Raw genomic sequence first — 15,163 nt, forward strand, 5'->3', positions numbered from 1 at the left:
ACAGCGGTACATGCTGTGTGTAAAAGATGATATACAGACTCCATGCTGTAGGTTTTGAAGGAGACAAATAACTCTATATCAAAGAACACACGGAATTTATTTTTCCTCTTAAAGAAGACATAGCTTGAGCTTGACTAAAAGCATAGGTTAGATTTGGGTAGGTGGAGAGGGCATTCTGTTACAGAAATAGAGTGATTTATTTAAGTAATACTTGTTTCACAAATTTAGTCAACTCTCAATTAATTGGTTAAATAGGCTGGTCTGAAAATTATGATTAATTTCAAATCATCAGTCAGCCAGTCAGTCAGTTCAGTCACGCAGTCATGCCTGACTCCTTGCGACCCCATGGACTGCAGCACACCAGGCCTCCCTGTCCATCACCAACTCCTGGAGCTAACTCAACTCACGTCCATCGAGTCAGTGATGCCATCCAGCCATTTCATCCTCTGTCCTCCCCTTCTCCTCTTGCCTTCAATCTTTCCCAGCATCAGGGTCTTTTCAAATGAGTCAGCTCTTCTCATCAGGTGGCCAAGGTGTTGGAGTTTCAGCTTCAACATCAATCCTTCCAATGAACATTCAGGACTGATTTCCTTTAAGATGGACTGGTTAGATCTCCTTGAGGTCCAAGGGACTCTCAAGAGTCTTCTCCAACACCACAATTCAAATCATAGTTACAAAAAATAATACAAATGTGTTTAGTGCAAATTTACTCAATTAAACATAGCATACAATATTTAGTACACATTTATTTATTACTGGGCAATATATTCATACTTTATGCAAAATGACTGGGCAATCTTAGAGTCCCAACATAGGTTTGGGCTACATTAACTAGGATAGGCCATTTGCTTTAACAAATAGTTCCCAAAATGTGTAAAAGTTCACAGAGCATAGAAGTATTTCTTGCTTAGATAACTTTCTGAAGAATGAGAACCTATTGTAGCTCCAAATTAATCAAGCTAAATTTAGAAAAATTCCATCGTAACAAAAATGTTCTGTAAAAGAAATTCTATACCCGTTATCAGTCACTATCCATTCCCCCTCCTGCCAGCCCATGGCAACCACCATTCTATTTTCTGTATCTACAGATTTGTCTATTCTGGAATATCCAATAAATGATATCATACAATTTGTTGTATTTTGTGTATGATTTCTTTCAGTTAGCATGTTTTCATCATGTTGAAGGATGAATAATTTATTTGAATGACTGGATAATAGTCCAATGTATGGTTATAACACATTTGTTGAACAATGAACAAATTAATGAATATTTGTGATATTTCAACTTTTTTTGGCTAATACTGTGAGCAATAATGTGATGAACATTTGTGTACAGGTTTTCATGCTGGCATACATTTTAATTAATTTTGGGTATATACCTAGGATTGGAAACCCACTCCAGTACTCTTGCCTGGAAAATCCCATGGACAGAGGACCCTGGTAGGCTGCAGTCCATGGGGTCACTAAGAGTCGGACACGACTGAGTGACTTCACTTTCACTTTTCACTTTCATGCATTGGAGAAGGAAATGGCAATCCACTCCAGTGTTCTTGCCTGGAGAATCCCAGGGACGGGGGAGCCTGGTGAGCTGCCATCTGGGGGGTCGCACAGAGTCAGACATGACTGCAGCGATTTAGCAGCATTTAGCAGCAGCAAGGTAACTCTTTAACATTATGAGAAATTGCCCTTTCTTTTACAACATGATTCACCATTTATATTATGACCAGAAATGTATGTGCTTCAATTTCTCAAAATTCTCATTACTGTACGTTTTTAGATTTTAGTACTAATAATGGATGTGAAGTGGTATCTCATTGTAGTTTTGATTTGCATCCTACTTATGGCTAACAATATGATCATTTCTTTGTGATTATTTTCCATTTGTATATAATCTTTAAAAATGTCTATTCAAAATTTTACCCATTTTTATTATTAATTTATAAGAATTCTTTGTACATTTTGGATGCTTTCCTCTGATCACGTTCTTGATTTACAAATATTTTCATCCATTCCATGCATTTTCCTTTTACTTTCTTAATAAGTGTTCATTAAAACATAAAAGGGTTTTATTTTGATGAAGTCCATTTAATCTTTTTTTTTTTTTCCTTTTGTTGAATATGCTTTTGGTGACACACCTAAGAAATGTTGTTTAATGCAATATCAGTAAGATTTGGGCCTGTATTTTCTTCTGAGATTTTCATAATTTTAGAGCTTTCAATTAGGATATTGATTCATTTAGAACAAAGGTTTATATGGTGTGATGTTGGAGTTCAACATTAATGTTTTGTTTATGGACATTCAATTTTCCATTTGTAGGAAAGGACTGTTGAATTTTTTAGCACTCCTGTCAATAATCAGTTGACTAAAAATACATGGATTTATTTGGAACTCTTATTTTTATATCTTTATCTATCATTATGCTAATATGACAGTCTTGATTACTGTGAATCTATTAAATTTGAAATCAGAAAGTGTGTGTCCTACAACTTTGTTCCTCTATTTCACGATTCTGTTGGGTATTCTTCCCCTTGCATGTCTACATGAATTTTAAGATTATCTTCTTAATTTCTAGGGAAAATTAAAGACTTTTAGGATTTTGATAATCATCACATAAATCTGTAGATAACTTTGGAGACTACTACCATCTTAACAACATTGTCTTCTAATTTATGAACTTGATATGTCTTTTCATTTATTTATGTCTTTAATTTCTTTTTACAAAGTTTTGTACATTTCAGAATATACATCTTACCGTTTGGGTACATTGTGTCTTTCTGGGAGTTTTTCCATGTCCCTTAGTTTAACTAATTTGGAATATTCAATTGTTGAGGATATTCCTTTTTAATTGTTTTACTACATGTAAGGTTAGTAGCAAAGGTTCCTCTTTCATTGCTGATTTTACTAATTTGACTCTTTTCTATTTTTTATTCCTTCATCAAGTTAAGGGTTTATCAACTTTATTGATCTCTTCAAAGAGCGAACTTTTTGTTTCAATAATTTCCTATATGTATTTCTATTCTTTATTTTATTTCAGTTCAGTTCAGTTCAGTTGCTCAGTCGTGTCTGACTCTTTCCGACCCCATGAACTGCAGCACACCAGGCCTCCCTGTCCATCACCAAATCCTGGAGTTCACTCAGACTCATGTTCATCGAGTCAGTGATGCCATCCAGCCATCTCATCCTCTGTCGTCCCCTTCCCCTCCTGCCCCCAATACCTCCCAGCATCAGAGTCTTTTCCAATTAGTCAACTCTTCGCATGAGGTGGCCAAAGTATTGGAGTTTCAGCTTTAGCATCAGTCCTTCCAAAGAACACCCAGGACTGATCTCCTTTAGAATGGAGTGGTTAGATATCCTTGCAGTCCAAGGGACTCTCAAGAGTCTTCTCCAACAACAAGTTCGAAAGCATCAATTCTTCAGCGCTCAGCTTTCTTCACAGTCCAACTCTCACATCCATACATGCCCACTGGAAAAACCATAGCCTTGACTAGACAGACCTTTGTTTGCCAAGTAATGTCTCTGCTTTTGAATATGCTATCTAGGTTGGTCATAACTTTCCTTCAAGGAGTAAGCGTCTTTTAATTTCATGGCTGCAATCACCATCTGCAGTGGTTTTGGAGCCCAGAAAAATAAACTCTGACACTGTTTCTACTGTTTCCCAATCTATTTTCCATGAAGTGATGGGACCAGATGCCACGATCTTAGTTTTCTGAATGTTGAGCTTTAAGCCAACTTTTTCACTCTCCTCTTTCACTTGCATCAAGAGGCTTTTGAGTTCCTCTTCACTTTCTGCCATAAGGGTGGTGTCATCTGCATATCTGAGGTTATTGATATTTTTCCCGGCAATCTTGATTCCAGCTTGTGCTTCTTCCAGCCCAGCATTTCTCATGATGTACTCTGCATAGAAGTTAAATAAGCAGGGTGACAATATACAGCCTTGACGTACTCCTTTTCCTATTTGGAACCGGTCTGTTGTTCCATGTCCAGTTCTAACTGTTGCTTCCTGACCTGCATATAGGTTTCTCAAGACGCAGGTCAGGTGGTCTGGTATTCCCATCACTCGAAGAATTTTCCACAGTTTATTGTGATCCACACAGTCAAAAGCTTTGGCATAGTCAATAAAGCAGAAATAGATGTTTTTCTGGAACTCTCTTGCTTTTTCCATGATCCAGCAGATGTTGGCAATTTGATCTCTGGTTCCTCTGTCTTTTCTAAAACCAGCTTGAACATCAGGAAGTTCATGGTTCACATATTGCTGAAGCCTGGCTTGGAGAATTTTGAGCATTACTTTACTAGTGTGTGAGATGAGTGCAATTGTGTGGTAGTTTGAGCATTCTTTGTCATTGCCTTTCTTTGGGATTGGAATGAAAACTGACCTTTTCCAGTCCTGTGGACACTGCTGAGTTTTCCAAATTTGCTGGCATATTGAGTACAGCAGTTTCACAGCATCATCTTCCAGGATTTGGAATAGCTCAACTGGAATTCCATCACCTCCACTAGCTTTGTTCATAGAGATGCTTTCTAAGGCCCAGTTGACTTCACATTCCAGAATGTCTGGCTCTAGGTGAGTGATCATACCATCGTGATTATCTTTGTCATGAAGATCTTTTTTGTACATTTCTTCTGTGTATTCTTGCCACCTCTTCTTACTGTTTTCTGCTTCTGTTAGGTCCATAACATTTCTGTCCTTTATTGAAGCCATCTTTGAATGAAATGTTCCTTGCTGCTGCTGCTGCTGCTAAGTCGCTTCAGTTGTGTCTGACTCTGTGCGACCCCATAGACGGCAGCCCACTGGACCTCTCTGTCACTGAGATTCTCCAGGCAAGAATACTGGAGTGGGTTGCCATTTCCTTCTCCAATGCATGAAAGTGAAAAGTGAAAGTGAAGTTGCTCAGTCATGCCTGACTCTTAGCGACTCCATGGACTACAGCCTACCAGGCTCCTCCATACATGGGATTTTCCAGGCAAGAGTACTGGAGTGGGTTACCATTGGCTTGGTATCTCTAATTTTCTTGACGAGATCTCTAGTCTTTCCCATTCTGTTGTTTTCCTGTATTTCTTTGCATCGATCGCTGAGGAAGGCTTTCTTATCTCTCCTTGCTATTCTTGGGAACTCCTTCCTCTCTAATATTTATTATTGCTTTTCTTTCAGTTTTTTTTTTTTTTTTTGGTTTAGTATACTGTTCTTTTTCTGTTTCTTAAGGTACAAGTAAAGAATTGATTTTAATTATTTTATTATTTTTAATGTATACATGTATAGCTATAAATTTATTTCTAAGCACCACATTTGCTATATCAAAAATTTTGCTATATTGTATCTTTGCTTATGTTTATCTCAAAGTATTCTGATTCCCTTTTGATTCACTTTTTAAATCTTTGGTTACAGAGCAGTGTGTTGTTTGATTTCTTCATATTTGTGAATTTTTCATATTCCCCTTTGTTTTTGTTTCTTAATTACATTTCAGTGTGATTAGAGAACATGCTACATATTTTTTCCAGCATTTTAAATTTACTGAGATTTGTTTTACTGCCCAATATATGGCTTATCCTGGAGAATCCTGCTGTTGTTTAATAAAGGTGTCCCTTAGATCTAGTTGGTCTATAATGGGTTTTAGAATTCAACACTGATGTACGGAAATATCACACTCAAACTGTGATCTTCAAAATATTGCTAGCCAGGACAATTTTAAGACTGACATTTGTTGCTTTCCCATCTGTCAGAGAACATAGTTTTACATTGCCTCTTTGTCAATATCAGAAAACAGTCATTTCACATGTTTGTTTCTACTTTTTTATTGTTAAAAGTAAGAAGATAAGTCCAGTTCCAGTTACAGAATCAGTTGGAATCAAGAGGTCCCATCCCTTCTAGCTGATTTTTAATTCCTTGTATTTTCCCTAAATACTTCATGTAATGAGAAATTTTAAAATGCACCGAAAGATTTATTACCAATAGTAATAGCAAAAACATCGGTCTCCTGCTTAACCTTTCCCCTCATCTTATCAAGCCTTCCAAAAGCACTTTTCTCTGTTTCATCTGTTTCTTAAAAGAGATTATCCATCAGTTCCCTGGCCTTTCTTTCCAGTATTGACACTGATTTGTTGCTTTTGTTAAGAAAAATTTCTTCTGTGTATTAATAACCAAATATTATTCTCTATACATTAATGCTACCATTTTCAAGGATAAAACATGAAGCTAATTAATCACTTTAGCATGTACCAAACCCTGTGCATCAGAGTTTAGAAATGCTTTTAGATGAGTGGTGATATACAATTATGGTTAAAGATCCAAACTCTAGATTTAGAAAGACAGCTCCGTCTCTCACATTTGCAAACATTTTAGCATTCTGCAAGTTGCAGAACGCTTTAATTTTCATTTGGATAATGGATATAGTGGTTACAGTAATACCTACTTCACAGTAATTTTTCTGAGCAATAAATGAGATATCAGTAAAGTGCTTAGTCTCATATATGCTGTATTTAGTACATGGTGCACATTTACGTTTTATCAGTGTATTAGAGAAGTAGAAGAAGGAGGTGGGGAAGAGAGGAGTAGGCAGAGAAACAATAGAAAGGAAAAGAAAGGAAAAGGAAGAAGTCATGAAGTGTTAAAAACTCTCAAGGTGTATTATATGAAGTCTTAGGTGGACTCTTGCAAGTGAAGTGCAAGTTGCTCAATTGTGTCCAACTCTTTGTGACCCCATGGACTTCAGCCTACCAGGATCTTCTGTCCATAGGATTCTCCAGGCCAGAATACTGAAGTGGGTAGACATTCCCTTCTCCAAGGGATTTTCCTGACCCAGGGATTGAACTTGGGTCTTCCTCATTGCAGGTAAATTCTTTACCATCTGAGCTACCAGGGAATCTTACAACTTAATTTTTAATAAGTGTTTCTCTCTGTCATTGCAATGTACATTTATTCAGCCCATTGCTATTGAGCTGTGTAATTTTACGTTTCCACCAGAAAAAAAATTTAATCTGCTAATTGCATCAGTTAAATACCTGGAAGGGTGGAAGGAGTAATCTGCTGGGGGTACTATCTGCCACGCCGTTCTGACATCTTTGCGTGGATAGAGTTAATAATAGCCTCATTAAAAATTTTAATCACATGTCAATATATACTGTGGTCCCTGAGACTCCAACCAAAATTAAACCTCAGGAAAATGATAGTACATAAGGGAAATGAATGCTTTCCATAACTCCTTTAAAAATAATCTTCAGGGAGTACAATCAGAAAGTTTTCCAAACCAGACTGAAATTCATATTCAACATATGAATGTCAAACTGATCTAGTCTGTAAAAGACTATAACAACCAGGCTTATTTCACCAACCCCCAACATATTCCTAGCTAAACACCATGCCACCATATGATGTCCTAGAAAGAGTGGCTTCTTTCACAATAGCTGGATAAAATTTACTTAGGGAAAAAACTGTTGTAAATAAAAATAAAAAGCCGTGTAGAAATGATATTATAACTATTTCTCTGTATTTCCTACTGAGAAAAATTGGCCTGCTGCATTATGCCTGTACAATCTAGAGTTATTTACTTACATTTGGGCTTCCCAAGCGGCTCAGATGGTAAAGAATCCTGCCAGTTCAGAAGACCCGGGTTCAATCCCTGGGTCAGGAAGATCCCCTGGAGAAGGGAATGGCAACCAGTATTCTTACCTAGAGAATTTCATGAGCAGAGGAGCCTGGTGGGCTACCATCCATGGGGTTGCAAAGAGTCAGACATGACTGAGCAGTTGACTAAGCATGCATGCTCTTACACAAAATCAGCATGCTAGCTTTTGGGACATTATCATAACCAGCTAATTTACTTTGCTTTTCAAATCACATGCACACATGTGTGTATGTGTATATGTATATATGACTATGTGTATGTACATATATACTTATATAGAGAGAATATATACATATATATGGGCTTCCCCAGTTGCTTAGGGGTAAAGAATCCACCTGCAATACAGGAGTTACAGGAGACACACGTTCAGTCCCTAGGTTGGGAAGATCCCCTGGAGGAGGGCATGGCAATCCACTCCAGTATTCTTACTTGGAGAATCCCATGGGCAGAGGAGCTCTCTGGATATATATAGTCCATGGGGTTGCAACGAGTTGGATAAGACTGAAGTAACTTAGTACACATGCATGCATGTGTATATACATATATGGACTATAAACTTACGTATACATAGGCAAAGTAAAATGCAGCATAAGCAAAAAACTAGACAGAAGCCAAATTTTATTTGGAGCTAGTGTTTTATTAACACATGTGCATAACTTCTATATGATATTCAGATAAGGCAATACTCATTCCAGACAGTATCTCTTAAGACTGGATCTATTCTTAAAGACAATGTCCTGTGAGTAATGTATATTTTTGTTCAGTAAATCTCTGTTGTCAGCATATCCCTCATTGACATCACCAACAGCAAAAGATACTTATGAAGACTTACATTTAAAACATGTGCTTGGGGCACAGAACACAGTTGCTAAATGAAGAGGTAGCCAGGGTCTATTTACTGTTTGTGCCAGGAATTTTTCATTTATTCTTATGCAAACACTGAAAGATAGTTTATGAGTTAAGAGAGGAAGTCTCAAAGACATTAAATAAATTGTCTGTGGATACACAGCTTGTGTCTTACACAGCAGAGATACCTACCAGTTTTCTATTCAACATTCTTCCATACTCTGTTATATCAAAATGCAAATTCTGAAAGACCTGAGAGGAGAGATCTCGGGTCATCTGTGTTTGCTAGCTGGCTTTACCCAAAGGGACAGTAAGCTTTCTCATATCTTCATGACAAAAGAGACAGTTATACTACTTAGGGGTGAGGCACTCCAGGGGAAGTTTGTCTCCTATTTTGCCACAGAATCTAGGAACTAGGGCACTCTCTTCATCAATGATGACATTTCAAACGGATAGCTCCCAGGTCCTTGAGAAAGACACTTTAGATTGTAAACTAGCAAAAATAATTTCTAAAAGATTTACATCAAGGGGGTGGACAAATGATTTATAGTTTTCCATAGGAAATGCTCTAAGAAAAGGAAAACAATGAGCCGAGAGGCAGGAAAAACATCCTGTCCAAAATAGTGTAGTTGAGGGAACTGCTAAGGTACTCCTGGCCAGTAGAAATATATCCGTGCCTAGTTTCTTGTGTCTTTTCCTTAACCTGTTGTACCTTTATCCATCTCCTGAGTTTTTGTCTTTAGGTACCTATCATCTCACCATTGGTAAAGGATACCATGAAAGAGAAATATGACGCATGCACATATGAACACTTATAAGAGCTCAGTGTTTCTGCCGATCACCGATGGCACTAATGCTTCTGAAGGCCTTCTCTCCAGGTATCGCTTCTGCCTTACATCCCCTAAAACTGTTCCTTTCAGTGACACCTCATGTCCTCCAAGGCATGAATTGTCTAAAGAATATTATTGCCTTTGTTACCTTTCACTTGTCTTTAGATTTGCCACTGGTATATTTCATTGTCTTTTACTGCAAGTGTTCACAGACTTAGATTTGAATGCATGTGTGCTGTGTGTGTGTGGATTTATTTTTAGGTGTGCATCTTGCTTTCTTAACTGGAGAGTTGTGGTAAAAATGAAAGAGTTGCTTGGAAAAATGATAGTCTTGCGTGTTCTACAGGCATTCCTTCTCACCAAGGGAGCTTCTCCCATTTTCCTTATCTTTCACTCTCTCTCTCTCTCTGTTTTTCTTTATAGCTCCAAACTGTGGTACAGCTTGTCTAAATTCTTTCTCAGGTAATGATGAACTCACAGATCTTACATGAAAGAAAGCAAAGTGGAAACTGACTAAGCTGGGCAGGCTGCAGCATTTGAAACATCACACTGTTTCTGCTAATGAAATAATTCCTCTGAGTAAATGCTATTCTCCTGAAAATATAATCTTAGAAGAGTGGATATTTGAAAAATGAGCATTCTCGAAGCACATGAGCAGTGAAATGAACTTTAGATATAACAGAAAATTAGAAAGAAGAGTAAACATGTCAGTAGCAGAGGATACTAGCTTGCTATCTATCAAGGTATAGTGTTATCCATCCTAGTGCATTAATCAGAAATCTAAATACTGAAATATTCATGAAGAAGATGGAAGCAAGGAAGATGACTTGGACCCTAGAGCTCCATTTGGTGAAAGCTATGCTGTCAAGATAGGAGAAGGCAATGGCACCCCACTCCAGTACTCTTGCCTGGAAAATCCCATGGACGGAGGAGCCTGGTAGGCTGCAGTCCATGGGGTCGCTAAGAGTCGGACACGACTGAGTGACTTCACTTTCACTTTTCACTTTCAGGCATTGGAGAAGAAAATGGCAACCTACTCCAGTATTCTTACCTGGAGAATCCCGGGGACAGAGGAGCCTAGTGGGCTGCTGTCTATGGGGTCGCACAGAGTCGGACACGACTGAAGCGACTTAGCAGCAGCAGCAGCATGCTGCCAAGATAAGGAGAGGAAAAAATTGTCAGGAACAAAGGTCATGAAGTCCATCTTCATTTTTTCCCCTTTTAATTTCTGTAACACTCACAAAATGAGAATATTAGAAAATATAAGTAAAAACACACATGCTTTGTATTGTTAAAAACAAAAATTCAACCATGTAAAATTTAAACATCTTATTAGCTTTACAGAGCTATCTATGAATCAGGCAACATCCCAGAAAGTAGAGAGAAGTTCCAAAGGGCTACAGAAGGGGAAAGGATTTTGAAATCAAGACAAAAAAGTAATAAACAACCAAAAAATTATATTGGCTTCAATAATCTATCTATGGGGTATAAAGGGGGTCTGTGTGACAGATTACCTCTTTGGTGTTGGGCAGAAAATTCTTGATTTACTGGTTAAAACTACATTTCTGGGGGAGGGTGAAGCTTTAGTTAGGTGAGGTATTAAGCCCCCATTTGGTAGCCTAACCAAGCCTAACCAATGACTCCATTTGGGGCCTGCCATTATCTTTTTAAAGGTATAGCACATCAAAACTTTCTATAGGCTGGAAAGAGAGTAGGTCTTTCTGGAATATCTGTCTTCCAGGAATATTTCAATATATTAATAATTTTTGCAAAAATCAATGTGATATAAACTCAGTGAGGAATGGGTTACATTCTCAGTACAGCCCCATTGTTTAATGCCAGGATTCAGTTATCATCACTACACTTAGATTATATTTTCCCAATGGAATGAGAGTAGCTGAGACACTTCACGCACACAAAATGAGACAACAGGCCAGGGGAAAGAATGATGAGGACCAGTCTACAATGTCCACAGTAATAAGTCTTTTTGCTTATCAATATCTCAGTGACCCTTTACATTTTTACTACTGCTAACACTCAACTAAAGAGATTAGCTCTTATTCTTTCCCTTAAAATGCATTTCTAGAATGCAAGCAGAGAAAATAGTGACTATATAGGAAATAATGAACACCCTGATTAAGTTTCCAAGAAGTCCAACCAACAATTCTGTCAAATGCTTCATTATAAAGATATATGTAAAGGGCAACAAATTGTGCTTGAATATAAAAATTGTCTGGAGTGCTAAAAATGCTAATTAAGCACTTACTTAATAAAAGTATAGAAGACATGCAAACTGTTTTTCATTAGATATATTTTGTTTCTGTATTCTAAAATAGGACAACTTGAGTAACTTTCCACTTTTATTCAGTAACAGATAAATCAGCTCATATATATTTTGATGTCACAAAGTATTGAAGCTTAAGATAAAACTCTGTCCAGTACTTATAGTCAAAAATAGTTGGTAAATAAATGAGTTCGGGTAAAAAGAAAAGTTCAGCAAATTAATGAAGTAGGGGTCTGCTTATGCTTCTAATGTGAAAGGTAATTCGATTTTCATTTGGTCAGAGTTAATCATAAAAACAGAACTTAAGGGAAGTCCTAAAGTAAGCTAACAAAATATATCAAGTTAAAACACAAGTAAGAAGAGAAAAAACATATTAATGGCCACTCATGACAATCAGGATAGACCATCACACTGTTAACAAATTATTATTCTTGATGGATAGAAATGTGCCTAATAAACTTGGCCATTATATTTCTTTGCTCCGTGCTTGAGATAGTTATTGATTTCTGCCTATGACACATATTTATGATGCCTTTGTCACCAGTCTTTGTGTAGCTTAAGAGGCTGGTGGTCTTGACTCATTGTTTCTATGCTATTCTTATGTAACTGTTCTTCAGAAGTGCTATTTGAAAGTCTGTGGTTTTAGCTGATTTGATGCATGGGTTCTACTTGGCTGAAGGCATTTGCTCAGAATCAACTCCCCTTTACCACTTAATTTCGTATTAAACATGCCTGCCTATTGCTACATGTTCTCATTTGTCTCCTGCTCTGCTTCTACTTTATCATGCAGATTCAGGATGCATGTAAAGTGTCTCACTCTTTTTGCCCACGCTGCAGCTCTTTGTCTCTAGATGGGCTAGATTTTAAAACATAGTACCTTATTCTACTGGAGATTACAAAGATCACCAGTTTTTCTCACTATACTCACTACAGGAACTCAGAGTATAACTTTATGCCACACTTACAAGCATGCCGACTTTATTTCAGTCGCTTTGGGGATAATATTTTTAATTAAGGAAAGTGAGGAATAAAAAGAGAGATGGAGTGAAGGAAAGAAGGAAACAAGAAAGGGAGGAAAGAAGAAGAGGTTTATGTTTTTCTATTTTTTATGCCTCCTAGCACAGCTTATGAGCAATATGCCCTTCTCACATCACTCTCAGCTAACCAACAAACCAAGAAGACCAAAAACGGTACGTATGAATCTTGTGATTTATTTACTTTGTAGAAAGTTCTTATTTTAAGGTTGAAATTAGAAAATAGATCATTTAAATGGTTGAACATAGGTGTCATTGCTGCTTTTCAAGCTTTCTGGGAAAGCTGCAAGATGACTGATATACCAGCTGTGGCTGAGAGGCAAGAAATCTTCTCCTTCACTCTTTACCCACCGTTTATAATCATTGTGACTTTCTGTGATCATTTTCCCTGATTTTGTGAGCTGTTGGTTTTCCATGAAGATGGACATGCTTGATTGCCTCCAAGAGTTCTGTGTTCCAGCATTGTTTGCTGGACTTGCTCTAAATAGTGTAATCCAAAAAAAGATTCAGAGGGCTTCCCAGGTGCTGCTGGTGGTAAAGAATCCACCTGCCAATGCAGGAGAATTAAGAGACGTGAGTTCAATCCCTGAGTTGGGAAGATCCTTTGGAGGAAGAAATGGCACCCCACTCCAGTGATCTTGCCTATCAATCCCATGGACAAAGGAGCCTGGTGGGCTACAGTCCATGGGGCTGCAGAAATTCACATATGACTGAGCACATAAAAAAAGATTCTAGGTGGGAGGTGGCATAGGTAGTGTGGTATGCTAAGGTAGCCGATTTGATTTTTATGGAGGTTTAATCCTAATCACTGAGCTATATCGGATTGCTGATCAAACTTTATGATAGAGGTTCTCATCTATATTCTGTGCTGCTCATTGGTAGGCATAAGGGACCATTATAAGGAATGAAGGTACCTGCCCTTTGGGACAATAAAATAGTTGCCTCTGTTGATTTAAAACAAATAGAGTGTCAGATATTTCTTAAGAAAAAATGGATTTATTGGGGGTCTGCCAAATATGGTAAACCATGTTTAAGTGCCCACATAACAAGAGAAGAAAAATGCTTTTACCGAGGGTGAAAGGAAGTCAGGCGAGCTATAATAAACAAAAATCCCATAACTTTTCATTGGCTGAGTCCTTGCCAGGAAAAAAAAAAGTGTGCTTTTTCTTCCCTTTGACCTCTGAAATTGACAAAGGGTGTGAGAGTTTCCCTTTCTTCTCTGTGACCTCTATTTAATTAAGGTTCCTATTAATTAATTTTATACATTTCTCCTTTTAGATCAAGATCTTTCTCTGAAAACATCACTCATCAAGAGTCAGGTTTTCTAGTTTCTAGAAACCTTGGGGAAATTGTCTCATCTAGTATTATTTGCTTCAATTTAAGGAAATTTTACTTTCAGTTTGCCAGATAATGTGCAGGTTGGGTCAGGTGTTTGGCAATTCCTTTAGATATGTCACATGAATCCAAGAATCTATTCCTTGGAGTTTCGTAGTGCAAGAATCAGATAGCAGCACCTGATAGGCAACTTCCCAGTGAGACTGAAGAGAGTTCTTCTGGAGGTGTCTTTCCCAATAGATGAAATCTCCATCTGATATAAGTCAGAGAAACCAGGTTGATAGGTTTGGATGACCATATTAAGTTCCTCAGCTACTCTGTGAGGTTATTCACTTAGTTTGGAAAAATCTTTGCTCCTTGCAGTTCAGCTTTAGTCCAGGGGATATAAGAAATTAAGGATTTAACTTTTGGATCGTAATAAGATTCAATTTTCAAGGGATAGTTTCTGATAAATTCAGGGGAAAAGGAAATGGGGAGAGTTTCCGAGGAAAAAAGAAGTACCAAGAGAGAACTAGTTTGGGGGAACTGTGAGTATGGAAGCGTTGAAGAATAAAAGGGAAGGAGGAAGATGACACCGGAGATGGAGCCTGAATGCGAGGACCTTAGGGAGAAAAACAAGCCGGTGTCAAGGCAGTCTGAGGCAAGAAACTAAGGAATAAGAACCTGAGGCTCCTGGAGCCATTTTATCTCTTTAACTGATTATTTTGGTTAGTCTTAAAAGTCTTAGTTTGCAGAGAGGTGATTTTAGGTTACTGATAATGAAGAGAAGCCTCAGAGTATCGATCAAAATAGGCATTCCATTCAGTTAAAGAATTTTCTGAGTTATTGTAATCCAGTTTGGTTCTAAGAAAGTTGAATTTGGGTATTTGAATTTCCCCATAATGGCCAATGATAATCTAAATTGCCTTCGTTCAGGTAGGTCTATTTAGTTAAAACTGTATGTGGGGAAGGACCATAGTTTTTAAACATAAAATAAGCTGGCGTCTCTGTGCAGGGTCACCTTCAAAATATTTAGATAACTGGGGTCCATTTCTGAGAGGTTATTTTTATAGAGTAAAAGAACGATTTTTAAACAGCTTATAGCTCAAACAACTCCAATCAAACAAATTGCTATAGATACAGTCTGCAGGTCTAACACCAGCCAGTTCTTAGGAAACAGCTTGGTCCCAGAGAAGCCCAAGCCACAAGCTTCTCATTCAGTTTCCAATTCTAAGG

Source organism: Bos mutus, chromosome 26, assembly GCF_027580195.1.
Source record: "Bos mutus isolate GX-2022 chromosome 26, NWIPB_WYAK_1.1, whole genome shotgun sequence".
In the NCBI taxonomy this organism is placed as follows: domain Eukaryota; kingdom Metazoa; phylum Chordata; class Mammalia; order Artiodactyla; family Bovidae; genus Bos; species Bos mutus.